This window comes from Oryctolagus cuniculus, chromosome 12, assembly GCF_051225735.1.
Source record: "Oryctolagus cuniculus isolate XC-2025 breed Fujian yellow rabbit chromosome 12, ASM5122573v1, whole genome shotgun sequence".
Taxonomy (NCBI): Eukaryota; Metazoa; Chordata; class Mammalia; order Lagomorpha; family Leporidae; genus Oryctolagus; species Oryctolagus cuniculus.
The window spans coordinates 64,387,894-64,406,748 of NC_142878.1; the positions used below are offsets into that span (position 1 = coordinate 64,387,894).

Sequence of the window (18,855 nt, forward strand, 5' to 3'; positions counted from 1 at the left end):
TCCTGGGGTCTCTCAAGTGGATGCAGGGGCCCAACCACCTTGCCCATCCTCTGCTGCTTTCCCAGGTGCACCAGCAGGGAATTAGATTGGAAGTGGAGCAGTTGGCACTCAAACTGATATCCATATGGGATGCTAGCATTGCAGGCAGTTGCTTTACCTGCTATACAACACCAGCTCCTCAGCGATTATATTAACAGAAAATATAATTTCTTTCTCATCATTACATTAATGATATGTGAATAAGAAGTATGTTTGCATCATACTAGGTAGTCAATAAACACTTGTTAATGATGGATTTCTTTCCCTCTATGCAAGAAGCCTTGGGGTGAGGGCCTCCAATACAGAGGCTTCCAAGCAGAGGCCCAAGTTTTTATTTTATCAAATACTAGAAAGCATAGGATATGTACAACTTCTATTGTGAGCTATATGCCAAACGCTTTATATTAACTCATTTAAACCTTATATGAGGCAGATACTAACACAATTACCATTTTACAGATTAAACTGTGCTTAGGTAACTCACTCAAGGTCATGAAGCCAGAAATTGCAGCATCAGAACTAGAATCCAGGAAGTCTGACTCCAAAGCCCCACAGGATTAACTCTCCCAATATTGTCTGAAGTCTCTCCAGAAAAATCAAGAGATCCAGCAAACTATGCCACTGGAATATTCCACGCAGTATTCTAAAGTATTCAATGATTTTTTATCAATATAGACCCAAGATATTTATTTTATACTATGGGCTATAACCTAATACTACTTTTGTTATTTTGCAGCCGGAAGCTCTCTGTGATGTCTTCTGTGCTTTTCTGATATACTGCCATCAATGTGGAGTGGCTGCTGCTGCTGCCATTGTTTTTAGAGCAATTCTTTACTTTCTGGCTCTTTAAAAAACAATCAAGGCTCACCTTATAGATATTTCCTGCACCAATCTTAGAATCAGCCCTTTCAAGCTCTCCTAAATCAATGTTGGAGAACATTATTAGAAATCAAGATCTGGATATTAGATGTACTTGTGGGTATCATTTCTTTTGAGCTTCTCAGCTGTCAAAGCATGGAAATACAAATTATGTGTATATATAAACCCAAGGATGTACGCACATCCATAAATATTTTTTTTTTTTATTTTATTTTTGACAGGCAGAGTGGACAGTGAGAGAGAGAGACAGAGAGAAAGGTCTTCCTTTGCCGTTGGTTCACCCTCCAATGGCCGCCGCTGCAGCCGGCGCACCGCGCTGATCCGATGGCAGGAGCCAGGAGCCAGGTGCTTTTCCTGGTCTCCCATGGGGTGCAGGGCCCAAGCACTTGGGCCATCCTCCACTGCACTCCCTGGCCATAGCAGAGAGCTGGCCTGGAAGAGGGGCAACCGGGACAGAATCCGGCGCCCTGACCGGGACTAGAACCCGGTGTGCCGGCGCCGCAAGGTGGAGGATTAGCCTATTGAGCCACGGCGCCGGCCCATAAATATTTTTTTAAAGATTTATTTATTTACTTGAAAGTCAGAGTTACACAGAGAGAGAAGGAGAGGCAGAAACAGAGGTCTTCCATCCGCTGGTTCACTCCCCAGATGGCCGCAATGGCCAGAGCTGCACCGATCTGGAGCCAGGAGCTTCCTCCAAGTCTCCCATGCGGGTGCAGGGGGCCAAGGACTTGGGCCATCTTCTACTGCTTTCCCAGGGTCACAGCAGAGAGCTGGATCAGAAGTGGAGCAGCCGGGACCTGAACCAGCACCCATATGGGATGCCGGCACTGCAGGCAGTGGCTTTACCGGCTATGCCACAGCGCCGGCTCCCCGTATATATCTCTATAGATAATCATCAGCATCCATACTGAGCTAAAGGGATTCATACTCATGTCGCCAACTCTAATCCATTACCAAACGGATCATTCCAGCTTCCTCTTCTTATTATCTGAAAATCCCCACACCAACAGTGCGAAGTCTGTCACCACCATCCGCTTACTTAATTGTTCAACTGCAGTATCCCTATCAGCATTGTTAACTGCTAACTTGAAACCCCCAGGATACAATTTATCAGTTACAGGACCCTGTGTATGTGGCATTCCTCTGTCTTACCACTCTACCACTCATTTCCAAGGTTACTTTGATGGCACTTTACACCCTATACCCTCTCTTTAAAAAGGCTGTTACACACACTTAGATACATTTAGATTTTCTTGTCACAGGTTCTATTTCTTCCTGGAATCCCTCAACCTCTTAAGATTTTTTTCTAAATAGTATGCATTAAAGTTTACTATTTGTGCTGTAAAGTTCTATAGGGTTTGACACAAGCATAATATCATGTATTTCCCACTACAGCATCAAACAGAATACTTTATCATGCAACTGTAACTGAATTAAATGGAACTACAATCCTTGTTGAAAACAGTGTGGTAAGGCAGACAGAAACTAAAGAATTGTGAGTTAAATCCACTGATAAACCACAAACTTTATGACTGAGGTATCTTCTCAGAGTTCCAACAGCTTCATTGTAAAATGAGGGAATTCAATTAGATAATTATCTCACATAATTCTAACTCTATGAACTCAACAGTATTTATTTATTTATTTATTTATTTATTTATTTTTGACAGGCAGAGTGGATAGTGAGAGAGAGAGAGAGAGAGAGAGAGAGAGAGAGAGAGAAAGAGAGAGAGAGAGAGAGAGAGAAAGGTCTTCCTTTGCCATTGGTTCACCCTCCAATGGCCGCCGTGGTCAGCACGCTGCGGCCGGCGCACCGCACTGATCCGATGGCAGGAGCCAGGTGCTTCTCCTGGTCTCCCATGGGGTGCAGGGCCCAAGCACTTGGGCCATCCTCCACTGCACTCCCTGGCCACAGCAGAGAGCTGGCCTGGAAGAGGGGCAACCGGGACAGAATCCAGCGCCCCGACCGGGACTAGAACCCGGTGTGCCGGCGCCGCAGGCGGAGGATTAGCCTATTGAGCCGTGGCGCCAGCCCAACAGTATTCTTAACCCAAGTCAAAGAGAAAATTAAAGCTTACAGTTTGAGGAACTTGCATAATATCTTATTGCCAGGAAGTGGTAGGGCTAACACTTTAGCTCAGGGGTTAATAAATTGTGACCTACAGGCAAATCCAGCCTAAAAGCAAAGAAAAAGTATTTACATTTTTAAATGCCTAAAAAAAAATAGTTTGTAGCACACTAAAGTTATATAAAGCTAAAACTTCAGGGTTGGCACTGTGGCAAAGCACGTAGGCATCCTATAAAGGAGCTGGTTCAAGTCCCAGCTGCCTCACTTTCTATCCAGCTCCCTGCTAATGGCCTGGGAAAGCAGCAGCAGATGACCTAAGTGCTTGGGTCCCTGCACCCACGTGGGAGACCCAGAAGAATCTGCTGGCTCCTGGCTTCAAATCAGCTCAGCTCCAACTGTTGCGGCCATTTGGGAAGTAAACCAGGAGATGAAAAATTCTAACTTTGACTTTCAAATAAATAAAAGATCTTAAAAACAGGAGAAAAAACTACAACTTCAATGGTCATATTTAAAGTTTTAGTGAAACACAGCCCCATTCATTTACTTCCAGCATCACTCACACAACGGCAGAGCCAAGTCACTGCAACAGAGGAGAACAGCCTGCAAAGACCAACACACTAACTACTTCACGCTTTACAGAAAACCCTGCCCAATGCTGCTCCAGGGCCTAGCTGACTATTATATTCCAATGATTCTAAAAAAGCAAACCACTAACAACATTAGAATAACAGCACGCGCAATAGGGCAGGCAGTTGGTCTGGCGATTAAGACACTGCTTGGGTTACTCACATCCAGTATTACCTGCATCCCATATCCAGGTACGTGGGCTAGGGTCCTGGGCTCTGCCCAATTTGGGCTTCCTGCTTATGTGCAGCCTGGGAGGTAGGTGATGGTTCAAGTAGCTGGGCCCCTCCCATGTACGTAGGAGACCCAGATTGAGTTTCCAGCTCGTAGCTTCAAACTCATCTAGGCCTGGACCTGCACAGGCATTTGAGGGATCAACCAGTAGAATAGAGATCTTTGTCAATCTGTCTTGTTGTCTCTCTACCTTTCAAATAAATCAAATAAAACTACATGTAGGGGCCAGCGCTGTAGCACAGCAGGTTAAGCCTCCACCTGCAGAGTCAGCATCCCATTTGGGTGTCAGTTCAAGTCCCACCTGCTCTACTTCCTAACCAGCTCCTTGCTAATATACCCAGGAAAGTAGTGGAAGATGTCCCAAGTGCCTGGGCCCCTGCCACCACATGGGAGAACAGGAAGCTCCCCACACCTGGTTTCAGCATGTCCCAGCTCCCAGCCACTGGGGCCATTTGTGGGGTGATCAGCACATGGAAAATCTCTCTCTCTCTCCCCATCCTTCTCCCTCTCTCGCTATCACTCTGCCTGTCAAATTAATAAAACTTTATGGCTGGCACCGTGGCTCACTAGGCTAATCCTCCGCCTTGCGGCGCCGGCACACCGGGTTCTAGTCCCGGTCGGGGCGCCGGATTCTGTCCCGGTTGCCCCTCTTCCAGGCCAACTCTCTGCTGTGGCCAGGGAGTGCAGTGGAGGATGGCCCAAGTGCTTGGGCCCTGCACCCCATGGGAGACCAGGAGAAGCACCTGGCTCCTGCCTTCGGATCAGCACAGTGTGCCGGCCACAGTGTGCCGGCCACAGCGTGCCGGCCGCGGCGGCCATTGGAGGGTGAACCAACGGCAAAGGAAGACCTTTCTCTCTGTCTCTCTCTCTGTCCACTCTGCCTGTCAAAAAAAATTAATAAAACTTCAAAAAAATAGAATGCAATCTTTTTTATTTATTTGAGAGGCAGAGACAGACACACAGAGATTTTCATCCACTGGTTCACTCCTCAAATGCCCACAAACATCAGGGCTGGGCCAGATGGAAGCTGGGAGCTGGAAATTCAATCCTAGTCTCCCACATGGGTGACAGGGACCCAAGTACTCGAGCCACCACCTGTTGCCTTCAAGGATACACATTAGCAGGAAGCTGGCATCAGGGCAGGAGCCAGATTCAAACCCAGACACTCAAATTTCAGATGTAAATGTTCAAAGGAGCACCAAATTCCTGATCCAACATGCCTCCAGATTTACACATGACAGCTTTACTGGTAAGAAGTTAGTAGCTGCGTTGGATAAAGTGTGGGAAAATGTGACCTGGTATACGAACAGAAAAATGATTAATTAACATAAATATGGTCAAAACAATGCTAGAACCGAGAATGTTTCTTCAATATGCCGCCATGAAGGTCAATAAAGTGTCAGTCATGCCTGAGAAGAATATGAAAAATAAAATGTTTACATGGACTGCATTATCTCGTTCAGGAACTGCTATAATGTCCACTCGGACTTTTACATGGAATCCAATAACTGTATCTCAAGAAAGAACAAATTGGGGCCAGCGCTGTGGTGCAGTGGGCTAAAGCCCCAGCCTGTAGCACCGGCATCCCATATGGGCACCTGCTGGAGTCCCAGCTGCTCTCTGCTATGGCCTGGGAAAGCAGTAGATGACAACCCAAGTCCTTGGGCCCCTGCACCCACGTGGGAGACCCAGAAAGAACTCCTGGCTCCTGGCTTTGGATCAGCTCAGCACCGGCTGTTGCAGTCATTTGGAGAGTGAACCAGCGGAATGGAAGACTTCTCTCTCTGGCTCTACCTCTCTCTGTAACTGTCTTTCAAATAAATAAAATAATTCTTAAAAAAAAAAAAAAAAAAGAACAAATTAAGGAAGAAGGAAGTTTTCAGGAAATGGTAGCAAAAATGAAGGCAGTGGTCAGGTTTTCTTTTTTTAATATTTTTTAAGATTTACTTTATTTATTTGAAAGACAGAGTTACAGAGAGAGGTACAGAGAAAGAGGGCTTCAATCTACTGGTTCACCCCCTAGATGGCCGCAACGGCTGGAGCTGCGCCGATCCAAAGCCAGGAGCTTCTTCCAGGTATCCCATGTGGGTGCAGGGCCCAAGCACTTGGGCCATCTTCTACTGCTTTCCCAGGCCACAGCACAGAGCTGGATCGGAGGAGGGGCAGCCGGGACTAGAACCAGCGCCCACATGGGATGCTGGCGCCATAGGCCAGGGCTTTAATCCGCTGCACCACAGCACTGGCATCAGTGGTCAGGTTTTTCATATGAAAATACAGAAATGGCACTCCAGAATGGAACGATGAGGACGGCGGTGAACTGTAAATCGCATTAAGTTTGAAATAATAGGAATAATAATCCTAAATTAAACTTAGCTTGAAAGATGAATACTGCTTGGCAGAGCTTGAATAATGACTAATTTGTTTTTTCAAACTTATTAGTGCAGAAGGTGGTTAAGGTTTAAAGACACATTAAACACAATTTAAAGATTATGATTTATCCCAGGTTCATTTGTAGTCAAAAAAACAAATGAACATTTGCACTTAAGTTTATGAAACTCCCTACTGCTCTTTCTCATTAATGTCTATTGAACACCTAATGAACTGCCATACTCAAGGGACTTAATAGTCTGTGGGACACACAAATAAATCAGTCCAGTTATATGTGCATATACGGAGAGTACAGAGGGGAATCTACAAAGCTAACACAAAATGAAGCAGGCTCTTAGGTGTCATAGATAAGTGTAACTCCAGGGAGCAGGAATGTGGCACAGCAGGCTAAGCAGGTTAAACCACCATCTGCAGTCCCAGCATCCTACATGGGTACCAGTTCGAGTCCCCAGTGCTCCACTTCTGATCCAGGTCCCTTCTAACGCTCCTGGAAAAGCAGCAGCAGATGACCCAAGCCCCTGGGCCCCTGCACCCATGTATGAGTCCCAGAAGAAGTTCCTGGCTCCTAGCTGCACCCTGGCCTAGCTCCAGTCACTGAAGTCATTTGGGGAGCGAACCAACAGATGGAAGATCTGCCTCTCCTTCTCTCTCTGAAACTTTTTCAAATAAATCAATAAATCTTTGAGGGGGGGAGTCTAACTCTAATGTTTCCCTTAAAAGAGAGATATGAATTACCTGTACTTAGTTTTTTGGGTTTTTTTTTTTTTTTTTTTTTAATTATCAGGGTACTTCAGAAAGCTCATAGCCGGCGCCGTGGCTCACTAGGCTAATTCTCCGCCTTGCGGCGCCGGCACACCGGGTTCTAGTCCCGGTCGGGGCGCCGGATTCTGTCCCGGTTGCCCCTCTTCCAGGCCAGCTCTCTGCTATGGCCAGGGAGTGCAGTGGAGGATGGCCCAGGTGCTTGGGCCCTGCACCCCATGGGAGACCAGGAAAAAGCACCTGGATCCTGGCTCCTGCCATCGGATCAGCGCGGTGCGCCGGCTGCAGCGGCGGCCATTGGAGGGTGAACCAATGGCAAAGGAAGACCTTTCTCTCTCTGTCTCTCTCTCTCACTGTCCACTCTGCCTGTCAAAAAAAAAAAAAAAAAAAAAAAAACTCATAGAGGACTGGGCTTAGCAGTTAAGATGCCCATTGGGACACTCACATCCCGTATCAGTGCTTGGTTCAAATCCTGGCTCTGCTCCAGAGTCCAGCTTCCTACTAATGCACAACCAGGGACAGCAGATGGTGCTTCATGGAAAGGTCCCTGCGACCCAAATGGGAGACAGAATGAGTTCCAGGCTCTCGGCACAGGCCTGGCCCAGCCCCGGCTATCACAGCATTTGGGAATTGAACCAAGAGACGAAAGATCTCTGTCTCCTCTGTTCTCTTTCAAATACATAAAGTTTTTTTTTTTTTTTTTTTAAGGAGGTAACCTATTTGTTTTATCTTTTAATAGCATTTCCAGAAGGTATACTCTATACTAAAATACCCTGAAAAACTCATGTCCACTGATGTTGTGCCTCTTTACTAATAATAATTTCCCGGGGCCAGCTGCAGTGCCAGCAGCCCATATGGGCGCTGGTGCAAGTCCCAGCTGCTCCATTTCAGATCCAAATCTCTGTATGGCCTGGAAGGCAGTGGAGGATGGCCCAAGTGAGCTGGAAGAAGCTCCAAACTCCTGGCTTTGGATTGGCAACGTTCCAGCCGTTGCAGACAATTGGAGAGTTGACCAGCGGATCGAAGACCCTTCTCTCTCTCTCTCTGTCTCTCTCTCTGTGTCGCTCTTTCAAATAAACAAGTAAATCTTTTAAAAAATAATTTTCTTTGAAGTTAAAAATATGTCACAATAGTTGGTTATATTTACTTCACCCAAGAAAAAAATTAACTACTCTGCACTTAAGTGCTGAATGTTTTAATTAATACATCATTTAACCTCCAAACTGGAAATTATGTTCATCATTTTATAGCTAAGAACTGAAACCAAAAAAGTTTAGGTAACTTACCCAATAATAGGATTCAAATCTTTAAAAAAAATTTATTTGAAAGACAGAGTTACAGAGGAGAGACAGATTTCTTCCATCTGCTGGTTCACTACCCCAGTGGCCCCAACAGCAGGGGTTAGGCCAGACTGAAGCCAGGAGCCAGGAACTCTGAGTCTCCCATATAGGTGGCAGGGGCCCAACCACTTGGGACATCTTCCACTGCTTTCCCAGGAGCATTAGCAGGGAGCTGGATTGGAAGCAGAGCAACCAAGACTCCAATCAGTGCTCATATGGGATGCCATGCTCACAGTGCAGCTCAAACTGCTGCACCACCATGGCAGTGCCCAAACCTATCTTTTAAAAGCAATGTCTTTCCAGTATCCTAACATGCCTCTCCTTAAACTACCAGTGATTTTTCCTGTAAGAAGTCGTATTCATGTTTTTGTGAACATGCTTTAGACAATAATCCTACTTTATGCTATGGAAACCACTAGTTTTTCCCTTATGTAAAAGTACAGGGTGGATGTGTGGCACAGTGGGTTAAGTCACTGCTTGGGACGCCCACATCCCACATCAAAGTGCCAGTTCAAGTTCTAGTACTGTTTCTGATCCAGCTTCCTGCTAATGTACCTGGGAAGGCAGTAAATGATGACACAAGCACTTGGGTCCCTACCAACTCAATGTGAGACCTCTATAGAGTTACCTGCTCCTGGCTTCCACCTTGCCCAGCCCCAGGTTTATAGGTATTTGGGAGTGAACCAGGAGATGCAACACCTCTCTCTCCCTCACTGGCTCATTCTCTGTCACTCTGCCTTTAAAATAAATAAATCTTTAAAAAAAAAAACAATTTAGCTATGCATCCAGGACTCCCCCTAAGGCAAGGTTTCTTAAACTATGAGCAGACAGAAAAAAATTTTATATTATTTTTTCACTAACCTACAATTTTTTTTGTTTTGTTTTGTTTTGTTTTGTTTTTTGACAGGCAGAGTGGACAGTGAGAGAGAGAGACAGAGAGAAAGGTCTTCCTTTGCCGTTGGTTCACCCTCCAATGGCCGCCACGGCTGGCGCGCTGCGCCGATCCGATGTCAGGAGCCAGGTACTTCTCCTGGTCTCCCATGGGGTGCAGGGCCCAAGTACTTGGGCCATCCTCCACTGTACTCCCTGGCCACAGCAGAGAGCTGGCCTGGAAGAGGGGCAACCGGGACAGAATCTGGCGCCCCGACCAGGACTAGAACCCGGTGTGCCGGCGCCGCAAGGCGGAGGATTAGCCTAGTGAGCCGCGGCGCCGGCCAGTGGTATTTTTTTAAATATGTACTTATTTATATGAAACGCAGAGATATAGAGAGAGAAGGAACGAGAGAGATACTCCACCCACTGAGTTACTCCCAAAATAGCTGTAATGGCCAGAGCTGGGCCAGGTGAAGCCAGGAGCCAGGAACTTCTTCCGGGTCTCTCAGGTCACTAACCTATAATTGAAATCAGGATTTCCCTCAATTTGAATGTGGGCAACAAATCACAACAGTATTAACAGAACTATCACCAGTTGTTTCTTAATTTAATAACATAGAGCAGAATTTCTTTCTTTCTTTCCTTCCATCCTTCCTTCCTTTTTTTTTTTTTTTTTAAGATTTTAGGGGCCAGCGCTGTGGAACAGTAGGTTAATCCTCCGCCTGCCACGCCGGCATCCCATATGGGTGCCGGTTCTAGTCCTAGCTGCTCTACTTCTGATCCAGCTCTCTGCTATGGCCTGGGAAAGCAGTAGAAGATGGTCCAACACCCTACACCCTACGTGGGAGACCAGAAGAAGCTCCTGGCTTCGGACTGGCGCAGCTCTGACCGTTGTGGCCATTGGGGAGTGAACCAACGGACGAAGACCTTTCTCTCTGTCTCTCCCTCTCACCTGTCTGTAACTCTGCCTCTCAAATAAATAAATAAAATCTTAAAAAAAAAAAAAAAAGATTTGTTTTATTTATTTGAAAGACAAAGTTACAGAGAGAGGTAGAGACAGAGAGAAATGTCTTCCATCCGCTGGTTCACTCCCCAGATGGCTGCAACAGCTGGAGCTGTGCCAATCTGAAGCCAGGGGCCAGGAGCTTCTTCAGGGTCTCCCATATGGGATGCTGGCACTTCAGGCCAGGGCATTAACCTGCTGCGCCATAGCGCCGGCCCTGAGCAGAATTTCTTATATCCCTAATTTTCTTTAAATACATGTAAACTGTTTTTTACACATATAAAAATTACACTGAGAAGTTTCAAAGGCTTCATTAGACTGCCAAGCAGTCCAAGGTACATAATAAAAGAACGATCTTCAGTCACAATGGTTTTTTTCAATACATAATTTGTCAACTACATCTACTATTACTGATCTCCTAACCTAACACATAAGGAAATCTCCCATATGCACTTATTAAAGACACAGCACCATGGTTCAAGTCCTGACAACTTTACTTCCTGCTAACCCATATCCTGGGAGGCAGAGGTAACGGCTCAAGCACTTGGGTCCCTGCCATCGTGTGGGAGATATAGATTGAGTTCCTCGGCCCTGGGTTCAGCCTGGCAGAGCCCTAGCTGGGCATTTGGGGAGGGAACCAACAAAGAGACCTATTTGCCTTTGAAGAAATGAAAATAAATTTTTCAATTTTTAAACTGAACAGTGTTTCTATAACTGGATTTCTGAACTAAAATACATGAAGAATCTTATTAATAACTTCACATTCCTCTACAAAATAGTCTTCAGAATTTTGGGGGGAAGGCAAAAGTATTATAAAATAATATTGAATGTCACTAACTCGCTATCTGATTTTAATTTTCTCATATATAATAAGAGAATATCTACTAGAGGGTTTTACAATGATTAAAATTACATACAAGGTACCTACTATAGTTACTGGCTCATAAGGGATATTTAATATTTGTGCCTACTCTTGACATCTGAAAGTTACAGCCTAACATTAAAATTCTGATGAAGACGCAGCTTTCAAACTTCTCAATTTGACTTTTTCTATACTTCATTAACTCTCTCTTTTGACCACTGTAAAATCAACAGCACCGTACATCATATCTGTATTTTATGAACATATATGTTGACATGTGAAATCTCCAAGCTAGTTTTCTTTGTGCAGAGAGGCATCAAGTATTCCTTCCCTATCCCGTGTCTCCACGTTTATGTGGTCATCAAGCTGTCCTGATACTTGCCCTCCCTGATATCATGACAATGCTCATTGAGTGAAATGACACCATCACAGTTTATCATCTGCTGCTTTGATGATGCACACTGCCACAAAAACAGCTGCTACACAGTACTATTTAGAAATTAATGATAAAGAAAAAAGTCTGTTTATGTCCAGCCATGGTAGGCCTACATAGCATACTGGCGGCAAACAACCAGTGCTGAAGTGGAGAAGCTATGAAATGACGGGAGCCTATGGCAGGCTGTGCCTATATATCACTTCACTAACGAAGATTCAACGCAGTATTTGGGATGTGATAAATTCAAGTTTCGCTTTTTGGAATTTTCAAAATATTTTTACCTTGATTGGTTGAATCTGTGGACGTGGATCCTGCAGATGCAGAAAACTGACTGCATAAATATCTAAAATTGGGGGTCTGTGCTGTGGCATAGCAAGTTAAGCCTCGCCCTGCAGTACCAGCATCCCACATGGGCACCAGTTCAAGTACCAGCTACTCCACTTGCAATCCAGCTCCTGCTAACACACCTGGGAAAGCAGCGAAAGATGGCCCAAGTACTTGGGCCCCTGCACCCATGTAGGAGACACGGAAGAAGCTCCTGGTTCCTGGCTTCAGAAATGGTCCAGCCCCAACCATTGGAGCCATTTGGGAAGTGAACCAGCAGATGGAAGACCTCTATATCTGCCTTCCAAATAAATTATTTTAATAATAATAATCTAAAATTGTTGTCGTACAGGAAGAAGAGAGTTTGAGAATTTCAAGCATACAACACAACCAGGATGGAGTATTATTTGGCAATAAAAAAGGAAATAAGTTTTGATAAATGCTACAATGTGGATGAGTCTTAAAAAGATCAAGTGAGGGGCCGGCGCTGTGGCGTAGAAGGATAAGCTTCTGCCTGACATGCTGTCGTCCCATATGGGCACTGATCCAGCTCCCTGCTAATGTGCCTGGGAAGGCAGCAAAGATGGCCCCAGTGCTCAGGACTCTACATGCCCTTGGGAAACTCAGAAAAGTTCCTGGCTTTGGCCTGGCCCAGCCCTGGCTATTGTGGCCACCTGGGGAATGAACCAATGGATGGAATATCTCTTAATCTAACTCTGACTTTAAAATAAATAAATAATTTGTTAAAAAACAACAACCAAAAAAGAGAATGAAATGCCCTAGGCAAATTTCCAGAAACAGAAAGTAGATTAGTGGTTACTGGGCTTGAGAAAGGGAATGGGAAGTGACTGCTAAGGGGTTCCTGTAGCTTCTTTTTGGGGTGATAAATTAGATAGTGACAGCTGTGTAAAACTATGAATGTACTAAAAACAACTTAACTCTACACTTCATTATTTTAAAGATTAATTTATTTGAAAGGAAAAGTTACAGAGAGGCAGAGAGAGAGAGAGCGAGCGAGCGAGCAAGCGAGAGAAGTCTTCCATCCACTGACTGACTCCCCAAGGGGCCACAACAGCCAAAGCTGGGCTTATACAAAGGCAGGAGCCAGGAACTTCCTCTGGGTCTCCCACACTTGTGCAGGTGCCCAAGCACTTGGATCATCTTCCACTGCTTTCCCAGGCCACTGCAGAGAGCTGGATTAGAAGTGAAGCAGCTGGGACTTGAACCAGCGGCCCACTTGGGATACCGGCACTGCAGGTGGTGGCTTTACCCACTAAACCTCAGCACCAGCTCCAACTCTACATTTTAAAAGGCTCTTCTTTTTTTGGTATGTAAATCATATCTCAATAAAGCTATTTAAAAAAAATTGAGAAGGCCAGCATTATGGCATAGCAGGTAAAACCCCTGCCTGCAATACCAGCTTCCCATACTGGCTTGGTGCGAGTGCTGACTGCTTCACTTCCAATCCAGTTCCCTGTTGGTGGCCCAGGAAAGGCAGCAGAGGATGACCCAAGTACCCGGGCCCCAGCACCCACATGGGAGACCTGGATGAAGCTCCTGGACCCTGGCTTCGGCCTGGCCCAGCCCTGGCTGTTGTGGCCATCTGGGGAGTGAACCATCAGATGGAAGATCTCTGTCTCTCCCTCCCTCTCTGTAACTTTGATTTTCAAAATAAATAAATCTTTAAAACAATTTTCTTTAAAAGCTGCCACTGGTAAGTCGCAATAAACATTTCATTGGGAAAGGAAACCATGAAGGTCAGTGACTGGAACACTAAGCTGGTTACCTGAGATGCTCCCTAGGTCAACCTCCAACTTCCCTCCCGTACTCCTAGTAAGTTTAAGAACACGCAACTAGACGCAGCGTGGGAATCAAAGAACTCGAACTCGGCACGGTTGGGACCAGAATAGTAAGAGCTTTCTTAGGCTCTATCGCTCCTAGACTGTAGGGGGCTTCCATCCCTGGTGATCACGGAAGTAGCACTTTTCATTAGCAAGCTCCAGAAGGAATGTCCAAACAGGATGACACTTGCCTAGCCGCCCTGAAAAACCCTGAAATACCAGAAGGGGGTGTCACCTACACACTCCAAAGCCCGTGCACGTGCTGGCCTGCTCCCACCCAACACCAATAAGCAGCGTGCACCATTTGTCCATATCCCGACTTGCTCCGTATAAATGGAAACACTATCAAGCCCTCAGATTTGGTTTATTTCAAATGACAGGCATAACCCTCACCGGGTTCCCATTCGAGCCCAACCAGCCTCCGCCCCTGCCCCTCCCCATCCCCAAACCCACACACGTGTTAGCCGACACCGCCCCACCGAGTCCCACGTGCACCTGGGCTAACACTCTCCCCACGTGGGAGCGCCCCACGGGCTTCCTCGGGTGGTTGAGGTCACCGCGTGACCCCTGGTCTCCAGGGGTGTAAGAGGAGCAGGACGAGGCCCAGGTCCCTGAGGTCCCAACCCTGTGGGGAGTGTCCACACCCATCCTCCCTACTAACCCCAACAAATCAAAGGGCCGGGGGCGACGGCCCCTTTAAGACACGGCCCAGTCACTGCCCGCGGAGAGGGGCGCAGCGAGGCCTACACAACCCCCCCTCCGTTCGCCCGCCCACGTCTGGTCGCCTCACCTCGGGCCGCCGGGCCCCGCCGCCGCAGCGGCGGCGGAGGGGGGGCGGGGTGCGGGCGGGGTCCGGAGGGGGGGGTCGCCCCGCCGACGGTGGAGACGCGGTTCGCTCTCTGAGGCCGTGGGACGGTGACTGCGTTGGGCGTGGACGCTCCTAGCTCGCTCCCTCGGCGGCTCCTGGGACCCCAAGATGGCGGCGGCGCTGAGGCGGCTGCGGGCGCTGGGCCGGCGGCGGCGGCGGCCACTTTCACTCACTGAGAGGAGCGGAGCAGGGACACGGGGAGCCATGGCGGGGGGGAGGAGAGGCGCCATAGCCAGGCCAGAACAATCGAGCCGCTACTCGGCTGGCATACCCCCGCCCCGCCCACGCTCACTGCTCGTCGCCAGCCCGTGGCCGCCCGCAGCGCCGCGGCCGTCGACCTCGTGCAGTTCGCACCCCGCCGCTGCTGCCTGACGCCCCGCGCGGACCGGGGTTCGGGGGTGACCCTGATCCATGCCATCTGAGTGCAGATTGGTCGGGGCTGGGACTGGCGAAGATTGCCGAAAGGCGGCGGGGAGGAGGAGGAGGATGTCACCGCTAGAGTGAGCAAGCAGATCTCGCGGGAGCAAATGTCGCGAGAACTCCTCAGCCTTGCAACCGCCACAGAAAGGTTACTTTTCCCGGAAGTAACGTCAACCGAAACCGCCCGGGATCCTGGGAATATTGGCTCTCCTCAGGCTGGAGATGGGAGGGTGCGCTGAGCCCTCTTAGGGGCGACCGAACCTTGATTAGGATCACTAAAGGGGAAAGGCAGTTAGAGAGCTGGTATTTTAGCCTGTTTCTGGCCCCCCCCCCGGGGGGGGGGATTTTAAATAGTCGGGGAAGTTCATAGTGTGCAATGCCACTCCTGTATGGCAACTAGTTGAGGTTTCCCTTTTACATCGAAGACCAAGAGCAGTGGGTGAGGTGCCATGGCATGGTTAGGGCAGACCTCAGTGTGAAGGCGTTAGTATTCAAGGAATTGGGAACCCACACATCTGTAATGCCACATGTCACCCCGTTTTCACAGACACCCAGCTCCAAATAGGAAATAATTGGTTTTACCCGCCCCAGCTTCAAAGTTTGAACCCGCTGCTCCCACATTTACTAAAGTTAGTGTAGAGCCCAGCTGTAGATGCGGATTAGAATGTCCTGAAGTTAAATGTGTCGGCGGTGTTCCCCTTCCCTTTAATCCATTTAAATCTGGCTCTTAGTTTTCAAAGAGGAAAGTATCTGCTTAAAGTCATCAAGTAGGTTTCTTGTGCTGAATTTGCTGTACTTTAAAAAGTTAACTTTGTGGGGCCGACGCTGTGGCCCAGCTGGGTTAAGCCGCCGCCTGCAGTGCCAGCATCCAGTATGCGCACCGGTTCAAGTCCCGGCTGTTCCACTTCGGATCTCGCTCCCTGCTAATGCGCCTGGGAAAGCAGTGGGAAGATGTCCCAAGTCTCTGGGCCCCTGCACTCACGTGGGAGACCCAGAGCGGGCATTTGGAGACCGAGGAGCCAGCAAATGGAAAATTACCTCTCTCTCTCTCTCTCTCCCCCTTCCCCTCTCCCTCAGCCTCTCTAACTCTGCCTTTCAAATAAATGAATCTTTAAAAAAAAAAAACAGTTTGCCTAAGGGCGAAAGTGTAGTGTGGCACCCTTTATGTAAGGAAGGAAGGGAATATAAGAAAACACACAGGTGTCCACTCAAATGCAGAAGAAATCCAAGAAGGATTAACCAGAATTGAATGGGATTGTTTTCCTGTGTGGGAAGGGTGGGAAGAAAGGCCGCACTGGGAATGGAGTGACAGGATTGAGGAAGTGGCAAATCATTTTATACAGGGCTGACTTCTAGAACCCTAATAATGTTTCACATACCGCCAAAAATTAAAAAATGAAAACCAATAGGATCTGTAAGTAACAATGAGTTGTTCTGCCTGTCTGGAGCGGTAGCTGAAAGGAAAAGGAGAAAAAGGAGAAAAGACGGTAAGCTAGCAAAGGGCTAAGTTGCACTTTCAAGTTCAAATGTATCGCCAGGGCCGCGCTCACTAGGGTAATCCTCCGCTTTGCGGCACTGGCACACCGGGTTCTAGTCCCGGTCGGGGCGCCGGATTGTGTCCCGGTTGCCCCTCTTCCAGGCCAGCTCTCTGCTGTGGCCCGGGAGTGCAGTGGAGGATGGCCCAAGTGCTTGGGCCCTGCACCCGCAGGGGAGAACAGGAGAAGCACCTGGCTCACCTGGCTCCTGCCATCAGATCAGCACAGTGCGCCGGCTGCGGCCGGCCATTGGAGGGTGAACCAACGGCAAAGGAAGACCTTTCTCTCTGTCTCTCTCTCTCTCTCTCTCTCTCTCACTGTCTACTCTGCCTGTCAAAAAAAAAGAAAAAGATTTAAAGTTTAGATGTAGTCTGAATTACTGCACTAATTTTCTATTGCTTTGTTAGAAAATTACCACAAATTAAGTGGCTTAAAACAACACAGATGTATTACAGCTTGTTTTATTTGAAAGAGACTGCATATCTGTTGGTTCACTCCCTGAATGCCTGCAACGGCCAGGACTGAGTCCTGAATAAAGCCAGGAACCCAGAACTCACCCTGTGTCCCACACGGGTAGTGGAACCTAACGCCTTGAACCGTTGTCACTGCTACCTCCCAGGGTGCACATGAGCAGGAAGCTGGATAGCCAGGTGTCAAACCCAAGCACTCAGATATAGGACTGAGAATCCTAGCTAGCATCTTAACTGCTGTGCTGTGCACCTGCCCCCAACATACATTTTTTTTTTAAATTAAGGTGTTTAAAGTGCATCAAAATATACATAATATTGTCATTTTGAAGAAACTGTTAGTTTATGTTATATAATTTCTGATAGTAAACTAATAAAATTTGGGGTATGGAATTTGGAGAATATCCAACACTAGATATAAACACTTAAATGAATTTAAGCTACAGATTGCTAACATAGCCACTCTGCAGGAAGTGGGAAAGAAAAGAGCTAACCTAAGTAACAGACTATCTTGATACACCATGACAAAACCAGGTGAACTGCCTGCCTATGAATACTGTGATATCCATAGGTTTCTCACAGGAAATAGGTTAACGATTTGATACTCTGTGTACACTGGAGTTGAAGGACCAAGTAAATCTAGACAATGAGTTGGATTTCTCATTGTTAGAGCAAAAAGTTCTAAGAAAAGAATAAAAAGCTAACATGAGGCTTCTCTATATATATATTTGAGATATATAGATGGAGAGAGAGATGATATAAAAATAGATGTATGGGGCCTAAATTGTGGCAGTCTGTTAGACTACTGCCACCTGCTATATCAGCATCCCATATGAGTGCCAGTTCGAGTCCCAGCTGCTCCATATCCAATCCAGCTCACTATTACTGTGCCTGGGAAACAGCAGAAGATGGTGTGAGTGCTTGGATTCCTGCCATGCATGAGGAAGACCTGGATGGAGTTACTGGCTCCTGGCTTCTGCCTGATTCAGCCCCAACAGTAATGGCCATTCAGGAAGTGAATCAGTGGTTGGAAAACTCTGTCACTCTATTTTTCAAATAAATAAATCTTAGGGGAAAAAAAGTGTGTATGAACTGGTGTACATGTTTCCTACTTCTGTCTGCTTAGAGGGCCTAGAAGAAGTGAGGACACCCAGAAATTGATGTATAAGCACCATTCAGCAAACAATAAGGGAAACTTGGAGAAATGATGAATTGATTAATTCTTTGGCTAAGGCAAGAAAAATACAAGATAAGCCTGGAATATCTTATGGCAGAAAATAAGGAAATGCTCCCCCCCAAAAAAAAAAATGTCATGAGCACATTGGTACAAACTTGAAAGAGTTCCCAATGCCAAGGCAACCAAGTAAATACAGATAATGTTAGAGTATGGCCCATACACCATAGATAATGGTTGTAATACAGCTATGGTTTGAATAGGATATGGCTTCTGAAGTCATGCAGATAGCTAAATCTCAGTTATAAACTGATGATATTAAAAGGATAGAAACTTAATGCAATTATGGTGTTTAGGAGAAGGGCCTTAGTGGGAGGTCCTTAGATCCTTAGGAACAGACCCGTAGAAGGTGGCTGTTGAGCCCAATGCAGCTGTTTCCTGACTTACTATGTGGTCAATCCTGCATACACAGTCTACCATTGCTGTCTTCTAGCCGGAAACAATAGCTGGACCAATGGGACCCACCTGGTCTTGGCCTGTGCACCTCCAAAACAGTGAGCCAAAATGAATATCCTGGCTGGTGCCGCAGCTCAATAGGCTAATCCTCCACCTAGTGGTGCTGGCACACCGGGTTCTAGTCCCAGTCGGGACGCCGGATTCTTTCCCAGTTGCCCCTCTTCCAGGCCAGCTCTCTGCTGTGGCCAGGGAAGGCAGTGGA

At 47.0% G+C, this 18,855-nt stretch overlaps 1 protein-coding gene across 5 annotated transcripts in view; it reads right to left on the minus strand.

Moving 5' to 3' along the window:
- INO80 (INO80 complex ATPase subunit) overlaps positions 1-14,981 on the minus strand; it is a 148,185-nt gene extending 133,204 nt beyond the window's left edge. For 4 of the 5 annotated variants that reach the window (XR_016218039.1, XM_017348137.4, XM_002717971.6 and 1 more), the window contains exon 1: positions 14,464-14,981. The gene's annotated coding sequence lies outside the window, so the exon portion shown is untranslated. Of the gene's footprint in view, positions 1-14,168; positions 14,337-14,463 lie in introns of those variants that run through there. The other variant, XM_089310075.1, reaches the window with a different exon arrangement.
- Positions 14,982-18,855: the final 3,874 nt, after the last annotated feature.